The sequence below is a fragment of the Equus przewalskii genome, chromosome 6 (genome assembly GCF_037783145.1).
Source record: "Equus przewalskii isolate Varuska chromosome 6, EquPr2, whole genome shotgun sequence".
Lineage (NCBI taxonomy): Eukaryota > Metazoa > Chordata > Mammalia > Perissodactyla > Equidae > Equus > Equus przewalskii.
In genome coordinates this window covers 95,661,900-95,676,829 of record NC_091836.1, presented here as the reverse complement: position 1 = coordinate 95,676,829, position 14,930 = coordinate 95,661,900, and the positions used below count along the sequence as shown (strand labels likewise).

At 38.9% G+C, this 14,930-nt stretch overlaps 1 long non-coding RNA gene across 1 annotated transcript; it reads right to left on the bottom strand.

Annotated features, from left to right (window-relative positions):
* Positions 1-633: 633 nt before the first annotated feature.
* Positions 634-13,188, bottom strand: LOC139084027 (uncharacterized). Its single transcript, XR_011541313.1, has 3 exons — positions 13,125-13,188; positions 1,648-1,735; positions 634-801 (listed from the first exon to the last, which is right to left on the bottom strand). It is a non-coding gene; the product is annotated as an uncharacterized lncRNA (long non-coding RNA).
* Between the last annotated feature and the right edge of the window lie 1,742 nt (positions 13,189-14,930).

Sequence of the window (14,930 nt, the reverse complement as noted above, 5' to 3'; positions counted from 1 at the left end):
TGCGGGAGACCACAGAGGATGTTATTTCAATAATGCAGGCATGAGACAATGCCAGTTCAGGGAATTGTGACGGTGGAAGTATTGAGAAGTGGCCAAAATATGGATATACTTTGAAGGCAGAGGGCACGGATATCCTGCTGGATCAGCAGTGAAATGTGTGAGATGTCAAAGCTGACATCCTTATGTCACTGTTTTTTTTCTCACAACTGGAAGCTTGAGTTTTGATGAACTGAGATAACGCAAGTTTGGAGGTGGGCTAGAAGTTGAGTTTTGCTGTGGTGAATTTGCAATGACCGTGGACAGCCAAATGAAATTGTCAGGGAGGCTGATGGCCACATGGGTCTGGAGTACAGCTGGAGGTGCAAAATTGGGAGTCAGCAGCGTAGACGGTGTTCAGAACGGTGAGTGTGAGTGGGATCTTGACGGAGTGCAGGTAGGAAAGAGAAGTGACCCTGGGAATGAGTCATGGGGCATTCTAATGAGCAAAAGGCACCAAGAGGAAGTGACCAGTGAGGTAGGAAGAAAACCAGCAGAGTCTGGTGTCCTAGAAGCCACATGAAGAAAGTGTGTCAAAGGCCAGGAGGTTCTACCGTGTCAGATACTTTTGGCTTGAAATGTATTGGAAACTTAAAATCCATATTTCGAAAGAAACTTTATCAATTTTTTTTTTCACAGAAACTTCTCATGGCACAGAAACTGCCAGCAGCCAGATGAAGACACCTGCGCCTAACTGCATGTGGAGTCATAGGCAGGCATCTTCTAACTTGGCAGTGCTCCTTCCAGTGACATTTCCAGCACCACCTGGAGGGTCAGGAAAGTCAGTCAGGCTGGCGGCGCCAGAGGTGGGCCGGACCAAATCCCTGCTGGCAAATTCTCATTCGAGAGGTAAGAGAAAATGAAGACCCTGGGCACAAACCCCAGGAGAGCTTCGAGAATTTTTTTGAGGTAACTGCTAATTCACAAATAGGCAAAGTTTTCAAGTTTTGATTTATTTGGATCTGGAATAATTTTTTTTTTTTAAAAAAGGACAATCTCATCCCTTTCCTCCTGTAACCACCCACACAGAATGGAGAGGAGAATTGAGGAAATTAATCTTAAAGATTCAAACCCCTCCCCTCTATCGACATATTTTCCTCCATTATATTGGTATTTCAAATAATCAGATCCCAAAACGGCTTCTGGTTCTGCTCCTTTTCATGACTGGGTACCTTTCCTCATTCTCTCCCTTCCTCCCTTCCTCTCTCCCTCGCTGCCATTCTCTCTCCTTTCTTTCTTTCTTTCTTTCTTTCCTTCTTTCAACAAATAATGATTGAATACATAGACTATTCCAGACCGCTGGGATACATGAGCAAATTTTACAGATGCTTTCCCAGCCCTCATGGAACCTAGTCTGGCCAGGGGATGGGGCATTAAATTAAAACTTATACAAAGTATTATATAATTACAGTAATAATAATGTGTGCTATAAAATATGATACGATATTAGATTAATTTTTAACTAGTTCATAAGGTCAGGAAGAGCTTTCCCAGAGGAAACAATATTTAAATTGAGACCAAAAAGATGAATAGTACATGAGGTAATACCAAATATAGAAGTTTCCCAGAAAATGGAAGTAGCCTATGTGAAGACAAAGGAAATGAACAAACCTCCAATAGGGTCTAGATTTAGATCCACCGTCAACACTGTATCAGAGGGAATGATACTCTTTCTGCAATCTCCTTTTGGAATCCCATTCTAGAAGAAAAGGGCCTGGTATTAAACACCAAAAAAAATTGTCAATGATGTAAATAAATGAACTGAATGTATTTTTATCCCAAAGCTTAGATGACCTGCAAACTAAAAGAGCAAATGATGCTAGATAATGTCCAGAGGGGCATTAATGTGGCTGTATTAATTAACATACTGCTCCAATTTATATTATATAAAACGTGATTATATTCTTTCCAAACATAATTATTTGCATCCCCAGTGTAGAAGTACATTTGTTTGGGTATAAGTTTGCTGTGACAGACTCCAAGTGACAGAAGCTTAAACATGCAGAAGTTTGATTTTCTCTCATCTAACAGTCTAAGTGTACCAGAACTGGGATGGTGGCTACTGTTCCTACAGCAGGAAGAGAGGGCCCAGTCTCCTCATGGCAAGTTGCTCCATGCTCCCTAGAACGTGGCCCTCGTCTGCAGGTTTCAAGGTAACTCATAAGGAAGGAAAAAGAAATTAGAGAATGGTGCAACATTTCCTTTTAAGAGGCACAATCCAGAATTTTCTCATGTTATTGCTGCTATTAAATCAGTACCTAGATGGACCTTGTCACAAGGCCGCACCAAGGTTGGGAAAGGTCATTGTTCTGGGCAGTCATATGCCCAAGTGAAAAATACAAGAAAGAAGGTGATAACAGATGATTGGGGGGAAACTACCATTCCGTACCACAATGAGAGAGGATGAAAAGCACTATGATAGCCCAAAGGATGCAAGCATGAGTCAGACTAGGCTCCCGATTTCATGGATGCCAGGATCCGAGGCATGAGAGGGGCAAAATAACTGCTGCAGAAGAGATGCCGTGTTTGGGGAAAGAGGAGAGGCCATAAATTGATTCTGTTTGGGAAATTCTCATCATAGAAAAGGTAACAGCTGAGCTGGACTCTGAACTAGGGGTCAGATTACAGGAGGAAGAGAAGGAGAAGAATCTCTCAGAAAGAGGAAACCACGTTACAGCAACTTCCCTGATGGATCCAAATGTGTTAATGTGCTTAATACTGTAGCCACACTTAATTTATAGTCAGGTGATTTAAAGAATAATCTTAGCTACATGTCTTAGTCAAAGTAATTGACCTTATTTATCTTAATGTAGAAGTGAATTCTGGAAGTTTTTGAATCATAACTAGCGCGTTCCTGAGTGGTGAGATCCCACGTGACAGACTTAACAAAAAGATAAAGCCGAGATTCTTCCTAGAACCATTAATCCACAAAGTATGTAGCCATAAACATAACCTTTCCTTTTATATTCTAAAGACATCCCCAAAGTAAGGTAAACAGTGAAGTGGGATCTGTAACATAATCCATCCCCAGGACATCAGAACTCATCAAATTGGATTAACTAAACTCCGACATGACGAGAAAATCTTACTCATAATTTCCATTAGTATATCAATTTATAGTTTTTAAAATGTATATTTTGCATATATTATCAACTGACTCGTAATATACGTCTATGACGTAGGTACAGCTAGTATTGTTATTTCAATTTTAAGGGTGAGGAAACCAAAACTGAAAGACATTAAGAAATCACTCAATATCAAATATGACAAGTTTCAGAGATGAGACTCAAACTCGAGACATAACACGAGCATAATTCACTGTGTAGGATAATAAAATTGCCCGCTTGTGCATTCTCAGGCAGAGGGCAACGTCAGAACTAAACATAAGGTCCAATGCTAATCATCTGAATATATCCCCATTAACTTTTTGCTAATCTTCCCATCGCAAAAGGTATCCAAACTGCAAAGGTAATTTAAACAAAAATGACGTAGTTCCTGAGAATTCCGGAAAAGTTGGGACCACCTCTCTCATTGTCTTATGTGTAGGTTTTCCTAAGAATTTCATGCTAGAATATCCTGGTGTTCAATTTATTTTATTTGAATTATTTTATAATGAGATAGTTTAATAATCCATTCAATTTAGTCATGATATTTCAAAAATTGTGTTGTTACAAAAGGCTATTGATAGAAATGTAGTAATAATTCATCAAAACACTATTAAGTCAAATTAATTGGGGATGGCCATTCTGGTCAATTAGTTAAAAGTCTGAATTTAGAATATTTAAACAGAATATTGCTTCTCTAATAGTTTAGTAAATAATAATGTACAGTCTAATTAGAAATTCTTCTGGGTATATTTTAACAAATGTTTACAATTTGCACTGTATAAAATGGAAAATGCCTAAAGTTTTATTAAATAAGTTCTCTATATTCTGATGTAAAAAAAATACCCATTTGCTTAAGAAATCATTATTCTTCAGACTCATAATCATTGCAAAGACAAATTTTAACCAGAGCAAATATCTGCAATTTAAATTACTGAAATGAGTTAAGTTGTCATGTACTGAAGCTGGTATATATCAGGATACCTTTGAAATATGCATGATTCCTAATGGTAACACTTACCGTTCGTTGAACATCTGTATGTTCTCCCCTATATGCACATATATGTTTGTGTAGGTATAACAACTTCCCAGCCACGCTGAAATGCTGGTTTTATCATTCCCATTTTACAGACATGGGTGCTGACGGTCAAAGATATTAGGTGACTTGGCGAAAATCCCAGAGTTTATACATGAGGGATACATAATTAATTCCAGGTCCTGTGATCCTATAATCTATGTCTTTTCCATGATATCACGATTTCTTTCTAAGTATGCATGCGACTGTCTCTAAGAAAAGTTGCACCCTCGCAAGAACATCTGGGTTGATAGCAGTGTTCTATTTCTTGATTCACATGTTAATTACACAATTGTTTGCATTGAAACTATTATTCTGTACTTTATTTTGCTTTTGCACTTCTCTGTATGTGAAATATAATTTCACAATAAAGAGGTAAAATAAATATTGTGTCTTCTAGAGCAAGATCATTGTGACAAAACAATGTATATATTGGTTGGGTTTTGGCAATAGTTTGTTCCTAAGAGGAGGACGGGGCCTCAATTTACAGCAAATCATTGGCTATTGGAGTAAGGTAGAGTATTGCGGGAGGATCTCGTTTCTGTTAATTTGGGAGATGTTGGTCTGGGGTAGGGAGTGAGAGAAAAAGGAAAACAGTTATTGATTGTCGACGATCTGCGTCTAGGTGCGTTAGCAGTCAGTCAATCTGCAAAACGACCATTAACAGTAGTGATCCTGATGCTCATGGTAGAGGAATTCACTGCACTTCCCACAATTAAGTGGCTAAACGTTGATTTACGTATAGATCTGTCTGACAACCAAGTCTGAGTAGTTATTGAGGGGAGCAAGGACTCACGAGTTAAGAGTAGTTACATAAACAGACAGCGGTGGGCACCAGTCGTTGGCCCCCAAGCCATCGTACTGCACTGCTTTCTGAGAGTTCAGCTACCAGGGGTCTGAAATACAGTCCCTGTTATCTGGAGTGGCAAAGTGGGGCCAACACCACCAATGGCAGAAAGGCTGGCTGCAAAATGATGCCAAAGGAAAGCAGCCATCTGTATGGGGGCTGCCGTGAACACAAGCGGGAGTATGCTGGTTGTTTGGGTAAACCGTGTTCTGTGACCAGTGCTGTGTCCAAACTATTGTGTCTTGGTCCCTTCAATGAAGTTCCCTGGCAGTTTTTTCTTTATGCAAAAACAGGGGAGGGGGGATGGCATGTGAACATATTTTGGACAATGTAAAGACCTTTACAGATACCAGACGTTCTTATTTTAGGGGAACAGCTCCCAGTTTTCCACAGGGCCAGCCATTTAACTACACTACTGGTTTTCTAATTGAGATTCATGTCACTCGTGACTTCTGCCTCAGTCACTTCGAAGGCAATAAAAGAAAAATGGGATTCACTGTATCTAAATTAACTTTGGAGCAATCTTGCTGAAATGCACACACTAGCTAAAATGAAGGGGAGAAACATAAAGCTTGAAAGCTAAGCCTCTGACCATGTATCCTCCCATTTGCCTTCTGCAGGAGGCCAATTTGATCTGAGAGAGACTTTCTGGATCAGAATCCAACGTACTCGGCATTAAGTGATCTGCTTCTCTGATCTATTCTTGTTCATAATTTGTAGTGTTTCTTACGAAATAGGATCATTTCTCATTATTTATATACATCCCAGCTTGTTCCAGACGGGGTATAAACAGACTTCCAAGAATATCAACTGGGGGGAAAAGAAATATGGAGTGACAACCTTAAACACGTCTCCTATTGAACTAAAGCTCTCACCAAAGGAAAGTGGTTGCAAAAATGGTTGCCATTGCCACTTCCCTTTGACTCACCGCATATGGAGAATAACCTTGCAATGTGACCAAGACGTCACGAAATAAAGTGTAGAAAGTTATTTGTTCAAAACACTGACAACTGGACAGTGGCCTGGGGGACATAAATATAGATACCCCTTGAATTTGCTTTCTGAGTCAGCAGCCAGCATCCAAATACACTGGGCCCATTGAAGTATCTCTAATATTTACACAAGAATCTGACTTGGGAGGCTCCTTCTTTTCTCTTTTGCACTGATTTGGTCACCCACTGGCAACTTCACGTTCTCTAGCAGGGGTCAGAAACCTCCTAAAGCAATTTGTGCTGCAACCAGTGCATGCCCAGGCGATTGGGGGAACAGACTGTTCCCCATGCTGTACGTTCTCTTCCTTTGTACAACCTGGGTTCATATGCCTCCTGGGAGGCTGGCTGAATCACCTTCTTGGAAAGAGTCATCATTTTGATAGACTTTCCTGCCAGGAAGTTTTATTTTCAACCAACACTTTGTGTTCTTCATTTTCTTGTTAAGTCTCCTTGGATTATTTTTGGGGGCCTGGGAAAGAGGCTAATATTCGTAATGGTTATTTCTTCTAGAAGGATCAGAATTCAGATTTGGCATCATTTTGGCTCTTCCTATGCTCCAAACTACTTGCATGCATTTTCTACGTTGAAAGTTTTCCCTCTAGCTTGGGGTTCGAGTACTGTTCTCTGGGTAATAAATTTGATTAGTCTTTCAAATGGCATCCAAGCTTTCTTGAACCTGGTACTGCCAACGCTATATGAAGATACATATGGTTATTTCCTTAAGGAGATGGCCTTTGCAACAACAGACCCTGTGATTGTTTGACTGCCCTGTCACGTGTTAACTGTCCTTCTTAACTCCTGGATATCTCCACTATTGTTTATAATAATAATAAATTATTAATAATGAAATATTAATAATTATAATTGAAAATAATAATGAAGGGCTTCAGATTTCTCTTCATTTAGGATTTTATTTTCCTTAGGCACACCATCATAGTAAGTTGATTAGTCTTTTCAATTATCCACACATTCCCAAGGTGATGGATCTGAATAAACTCAGAAGACCCATTACTTTTGGGCAAAAAAGAAATTTGGATAGAGCAGAGGGGAACAACTAACCTATGGAGAGCTCCCACTACATGCCAAACCCAGGGAATTGGGGGAGCAATTGTTTGACAGCACCAAGAAATCGGGGATACAGTGGTGAATAAGACAAACAGGGCCCCATGTCATCTAATCCTCATAATAACTCAAGCTATTTATTGCCAACTTGTCCCTCATTCTTTCCATTTTACAGTTGAGGAAATTGAGTCATTTGTGCAGAACCATTCGCTTACAGACATTAGATTGGATGCTGGATCTGCCTTCTTTCAAAGACAGAGTTATTTCTATTATACCACATGGATCTCTGTCTCCTTTCACTTCCAGGTCAGCAAAGCTGGAACGGGATAAGTCTCCAGCCTTTCATGAGTACCGTGAATTCATCTCTACTAAACTTTCCTTCATCTCCCGCCCACTCCCGTACCATTAGAGGAGTCCCTAAGCAATTGTGACACCCAGTTGCTACCTGCTGGTCTTAGGTCCCTGGGCATTTTGTCCTTCTTCCTACATTTTAGACCTAATCACAAAAGTAACACAAAAAGTTTTCAGGGGAAACCACATTAGGATTTGAGGTTTATATATTAAGGAAAAACTGTGGCTTATACTCTTTGCTGGGATGATTCAGAGGACTCAGCTCTACCTGCTCAAACAGACAGGTAGAATAGATGGTCTGGCGTAACTTAATAAGCCGTGGTCAGTGAATCAGGATCTCTGGGTTCTGCACCTGGGGCATGTGACCAGGGAAAGTCCCTTCATGTCACTTGGTTTCAGATGAGGTGTTTTGATTATATTACTAACAATCACAGACCTTCTTCTGAGTAACTAGCTGTCTCTATGGTCTTAGACCTGTGTCCATAATACAGGAAGCGCAGTCGGAAAATTTCATTGAGGCCAATAGATTTGCCAAGTAACAGGGAAGGAGAAACAAAAAATAAAACAGAAATGGGCATGGAGGAATAGTCCTTAACATTTTGGCACAAAGCTAGAAAGAATACCTCCTTTCCCTTTTCCTGAACTCTGCAGGTCCAGCTCCCATCCATGGTCCTTGACGAGACAACCTCCAGTGCTCAGCCACGGTGGCTTGGTAACCAAGAGGAAACAGAAGAAAAAGGTCTTGTTTTTCCTCTTTTGTCCCTGGTAAGAATAGCTTTTGAGATACGAACACTTTGCTTTTTCGCTACCTTTGTCAATTCTGTCATTTTCTTATCCAGTTATTGTGTGCATCTTATCATAAAAGCCTATGGGGAGAGTTTTGTGGGTTTTGTTAAATCATGAAACCAGTTTTGATGTGAACTCAGTCAAAGTGAAATTTCTCAAAATAGAGATGTGTTTCTGCCAACCTATCTTTCTAACTTGAATTCTTTATTGTGAGTAATCAGAATAAAAAGAAGATTAGGCAAATCCAATAAAATGGTTATTCCCGATCTCAGGTAGATATGAGAGAGGGATCAGCTTCGCTTTCTCGCTTGAACACTTGTCTTCTTTCACGCGAATTTAGAGAGGATGAACTGTACGCACCGAGGGAGGGTTAGTGGGAACTGGTTAGTGGGCACGTGGGCCTCTTTTAAGCTGTGCTGTTTTTAGCTATCCTACTTCACAGAAAGCCACTGGAAGGCTGGCCACAGGTATACAGAAATATAAACAAATACAAGTATATGTCTGTCTGTCTCTTTATATCAACACACATTTATAGTCAAAACAGTAAAAGAAAATCTACTCCTGTAAGAAAGGGCTTAAGCCAAACCTGCACACAGTTGAGAGCTTACTTTGTTCTTTGAATCATCCCTGAATGACCTGTGTACAAATTACAAAACCCTAAAGAGTTAAAAGTGTTTGTTTCACAGGAAATTGGAAGAAATTTATGTGCGCAAGTGAAGCTGAAAGGTCGAATGTGTGACTCACATCTATTGACAGATGGAATGAGCATAACATAAGCAGACAGTGACTAGAAAACAAGCCGGTTGTGTGAAAGTATTTTTAGAGACTCATTTCTACCCAGCTGTGTCATCTATGAATGGGAGAAGTTTGAGAAAGTTCCCCAGGAGTGTCTGAGCTCCAGCAAGGGAAAGTTAATGATAGTGATTTGGCTTAAACATTCACCTGGAACTTTGATGTGCAAATGAAGCTAGTATTTGAGCTAATTTCCAGGGAAGTTGGATGGTTCTTTTATCAAAATGACATAGTCCTCTGTATTAGGATCTCATTTTAGTATGAAAACCTGAAGTTGAGAGCCCCTAAGGTAATAATTTCAGAATGCTACCAAATGGCGGATATAGCATAAAAACAAGGTTTTCTGGCAACTAGTATTGCTACTAAGTGTGTCATCTCTCGAGTCCAACCTCGTGGTGTGAATTCCAGTTCAGGTACTTAATAGATATATGATTTTGGACACATTTTATATTTCTCTGCCTGATTTCCCTTCTTAATCTATAAAAGGTGAATAACAATATATGTTTATCACAGGGTCATTCATGAAGAAGCCCATCCTAAATGTCAGGCTCTTTGCTAGGTCAAGGGGTAAAATTTCCTGTTCTCATGCAGCTTACATTCTAGTTGAAGAGGAATAGCAATATAGAAAAAAATACGTAAAAATAAGTATGTCAGGGAGTGACAGGTGCTGTGGAGAAAAATAAAGTAGTAAAGTGCTTTGTTTATGATGAGTGCTATGCAGGGGCTGTCGGAACTTTAAGTCAATTTGAGGGAGTGATACATGCTGGAGAAGTCACTGTCAAGTCCCTGGGGACTAATTCTTGCCTCTTTAGTGGATCTGGCCCATTAGGGTATTTCATGCTCCAGGCAAGAATGGTTGATAAAAGAATAAGAGCAGAAAGCCAAAATGCTCCAGTCTCTATGTATTCTGGGAGTTGCATCGGAGATACTGGAAAGATTCTGCAAAATCTGAATCTGGAATAGCTCATGCCTGAAGATTTTGGTAGCCATGTTAACACCTTGTGGAACCTGAAAATAAATGCAGTATGGAGACAAGCAGAGTCAACAATAGAGACTATGTCCTTACGACACCTTTTGAATTTCCACCTCAAGTCTTATCTACCTTTGGCTGCTTGACCGTATAAGCCAATAGGTTCCCTTTATAGACTACTTTGGTTTGAGCTATGTTTTCTGTCATTTGCCACCGACAGAGTCCTGACAAAGTGTAAGTGCAATGAGGGGTGGGCAGAATTTCCTGACAGAATGTGCAGCTCCATCTTGCCATGGAGATAACTGATACTACCTGCAAGAAAATGGTTTCATTTTTTCCAAATAGGTGGCTCCAGAGTAGGGGTGAGAATTCTAGGCTTTTCCTCTGGATCTCCCAAGTTATGTCAATAGTCACAGCAACTTAACTTAAAGGGGACCCTAAAATGAGAAAATATTTGTGCTAAAAGAGAACTGAAAATTAAGTCCAACAGTCTCTTATTTTGGAAAAGGAAATTGAGACTTAGAAAAATGGAGAAATGTTTTCCCCAAATTATAAGGCTACTTTGTGGCAACATACCAAGGCTTTCCGTCCTCCAGTACATGGCTCTTTCCACTTCACTGTTAATTCTTCCTTCATTTGCTCCCATTTTCACCACCCCCCATAGGATTATAGGATAGTATTCCCTTTGCTGAATTCTATTTCCACAGAAGCAGGAGCTTTTTGAAGGGGTAAGATGAGTAACCACTGTCATCACTACTGTTAATTGTCATGTTATCTTTTGTAATATAATTTGAATACTGACTTCCTTAGTAATGTACTTCTCAATATGAAATTTCTGTCTACTGGATTAGCAATCAATTACATCTTCTTCCTTATGTTAAGTTTTTTGGAAGAGAAAATTTAAGTCCCATGATTTTTTTTTTCTTTGTTGTTGATGTTATGGTTTAGGAAAGCCATCCTGTTTCTAAAAAATAAGATATTTAACCCCACATAAACAAAGTCCATAAATAAAACAATCATGCTCATTTTTTCCTCCTTTTGAATATGAGAAGAAGTGTGCTTGATAGAGAAGCAATATGAATTGCATTTGTCTCTGAATAGTTGTCTGTCTTTGCACGAGCTTCTTAATGTCGTTGAGGCTGTTTCCTCATCTGTGAAGTAGAAATAATCATATTTTTCCTGTCAACCATGTACAGTTGCTGTGAGTTGCAAAGAAGAAACATTATATAAGACGGACCTTCCAGTGCTATGTAAACGCAATCTCTCGTTATTATTAATCACAGAAGAATTGTGAATTTCTCACCACTGTTTTGAAATGATGAGCAGCAATTGAGGTCTTAATGAGCATCTGAATACCAGTGGAACATCTCTATTGCCAGCATTAAGCGAAATCTCTGTGCCTATGAATTTTTGATGAAGAGAGCACCTTAGTAACGATCTTTGCCAGCATTTTTTTAATCTGTGTTCCTAAGAGCTCTCACAAGTTGCTACAGGAGGTAAGAGGTCCCTCTATTTCCCTTTCATCCCAAGTAGTTCGCTTGTATCATTTTTTCCTTTGGGATTTCCTGTGAGATAGAGTTACAAGAAAGAGCTTCTGGATATTCTGACCGACCCCTCCATTCTCCCCTCAACCACACGACAAAGTTTGAACCCTCTGGATGGAGTTGAACTTCTTCAGTTAACAGATGATGAAACTGAGACCCTAAGACATGAGTGATTTCCCAAGATTAGCCACCCCACTTCCAGTCAGGGGCAAAGTAAAGATCAAAACCTGAGACCTGATTCCTCAACCTTCTCTATCTCATTATTCAGTCTCATCCCGTGACTGAGAAGATTTTCCAATTTGGCAGTGTCACTTTGGTTTTGTTTTATTTTGTTTGAGGGCACACGGTTTATAAGCAGTATTATAGGATTGACCCACGTGGGGTAGCAATCCCCAAAGTCTGCCCTCGTGATTCTCCTCTCACCGTTATTGGCTTTCACCAAAATAAATGTGACTAGTTATTATACAGATCGAGACATCAATCTAGAGTTTCTATTTAGGAAACATTTTTCAAGATTAAAACTCAAATACTATCTATTATTTTGTGGAATATCAGTAACTTCTCTTTTATACAAAAGCTCAAATAGAATAGAGTTTAATTTTTTACATTAAACACTTTTGTTTTTAATTTCCCCAGTTCCTCACTAGTAAGGTGGACATAGAATTTATTGCCCAAATGAAGACTGTTTTGTATGTTAAAAGAAACATAATTAATAATCACTCTGGGAACACTGCTGTATACACTGAGGCTTTTCTAGGCGAACTGGGATGTGTGATCCCCCTGTTCTTTCATCATCCTACAGAAGTGTTTGAGGTCAGGGAGGGTGAAATATCAGGAGGTGGAGAAAAGGGAACTTTCATACACTGCTGGTGGGATTGTAAACTGGTGCAGCCACTGTGGAAAACAGTGTGGAGATTCTCCCCAATATTAAGAATACAACTACCATTTGATCTAGTTATTCTACTTCTAAGTATTTATCCAAAGAACAGGAAAACACTAATTTGAAAACATATATGCACCCCTATGTTCATTGCAGCAGTATTCACAATACTTGATTTCAAGTATTTGGAATTCCAAGACTTGGAAACAACCTAAGTGTCCACCAATGGAGGAATGGATAAAGAAGATGGGGTACATATACACAGTGGAATCCTACTTGACCATAAAAAAAAGATGAAATCTTGCCATTTGGAACAACATGGATGGACCTTGAGGGCATTATGCTAAGTGAAATAAGGCAGATTGAGAAAGACAAACACTGTAGGATTTCACTCATAAGATAAGAACAACATCAACAAATAAACACATAGCTACAGAGATTAAATTGTTGTTCACCAGAGGGGAAGGGGGTAGGAGGAAAGGGACACATGTATGGTGACAGATGGCGATTAGACTTTGGGTGGCAAACATGATATAGTCTATATAGAAATAAAAATATAATGATGTACACCTTAAATTTAAAAAAAAATGAAATAAGAAAAATAAGAAAATCCCCATTCAGACTGGGCACTATTGGAATGTCCAATGAAGCCATGTATATTTTTTTAAAAATTGATTTAACTTACGGGCTGCTGGAATGCTGCTGGCACCACTCTTTCTGTCCCCATGGGTGTTGGACTTTAAAATGTGGAAGATCAAACATACTGTGGCTGGCATTGAACATCACTTTGCAAGTGTGCCCACGGTAGTTAATAAGTTGTCAAAAACAAGAAGATTGCTGCCAAGGACAGAAGCTATAAAGAGCAAAAACTAACTAAATAAATAAAAATGAAAAAATCAGGGGAAAAAAGGCTCATAAAGATTATGTCCTATAATATCCCAGAAAATGGGAGATCCGATAGGAATGGGCTTTCAGAAAAATAAAACAAGAGTTACATTCTCCATCCTTTTAACCTTGTTTTTTGATGATCTTTAGCTCCTTTGAAAGAACTGCCTTTGCCCTTCCCCGACTTCCTTCCCTTTTAGAGAGATGAAGAAGTGATGCAAAGACTTATATGTAAGAAAATTTGGTTTTATCATTTAAACTTAAGGCATCGTGAACAGACAATGGACATCTTTAGTGGTCTCTGAGAAGGATCTGATCTATTTTAAAGTAAAATAATTTTCACTGACAAAGAGTAGACTAATTTTAACCAGTTTATAAACAAAAATCTTATGCAATTAATCTTGTTTATTTTTCTTTGTTCACAATTTGTCTTATTTATCTAGAAGTCCCTTACTATAGTTTAGAGAAGTGGATTTCAATTTTTTTTGACTGAAAATCAGGAAGATACACATTTAACTCATTGCCAAGTACACACACACACACACACACAATTAAAACAAAAGTTTCTTGAAGAAATACTTGTCTTATTATGTGCCAAGCATTCTCATAGTCCTATTTTAACATATGACATTTCAATTGTTTAAAAATGATAGTCCTTAAATTCTATCTTGTAAATTGATTTATGATCCGCTAATGAGTCATAAAAAGCACATTTAGTGAAATTTTCATAGTTATGATATAAAAAAATTAAGCATTATTTTTATTTTAACTTACTATATTTATATATTATATTAATATATATGACATATACTGTTATTAATTTATTATTACTATTATCATTATTAGAGTCCTTCAGTCCTAGACTACATAATACTCATAAACAAAATATGTGATGAGAAATATGTCTTTAATTTTTAGTTGTTCTGTGGTAGATTGAGTTTTCCAATATGACCACAACAAGATGCCTCAGGCTCCATGTTCTTCTTACATTATAAGACTGACACCCCTCCTGTTCTGATGTGGGTCTCCGGGCCCCTTGCTGCTGTGCAGGCCATGTCTATGGTGAGAGCGACACCACATGACTGAGTCATATAAAGTGATACGATGTCTGCCTGGACGCTGGCTCTTAGAACCCGGTCATCAGGCTCTGAAGAGGAGGAAAGATCACAGGGAGAGGCCACATGTAAGTGTTCTGGCTGACAGCCCCCAGTGAGGTCCAGCCAACAGCTGACATCAATGTCTAGACCTGTGAGTGGGTGAGCTCTCAGAAGATTCCAGTCCAGCCTTGGAGTCACCTCCAGTCCCTGAGTCTTCTCAGCTGAGACCTCAGACATTGTCAGCAGAGATAAGCCACCTGCACTGCACCTTTCCCAATTCCTGACATACAGAACATACGACCATCATAAACTGATTTTTGCTTTATATAATTAGGTTTGGTTTTGTTTGTTATGCAGCAATAACTTACAGTAACAACTTCCAATTCTACTCTATTTTCAAAATATTACAAATTGACAGCCTTCCTGAAATAAGAGCATTGGACTGTGTAGAGAATTACCATTTTGAAGCAAAATTTAGCAGTAGATCACAAATAAACTGACTAAGGCTC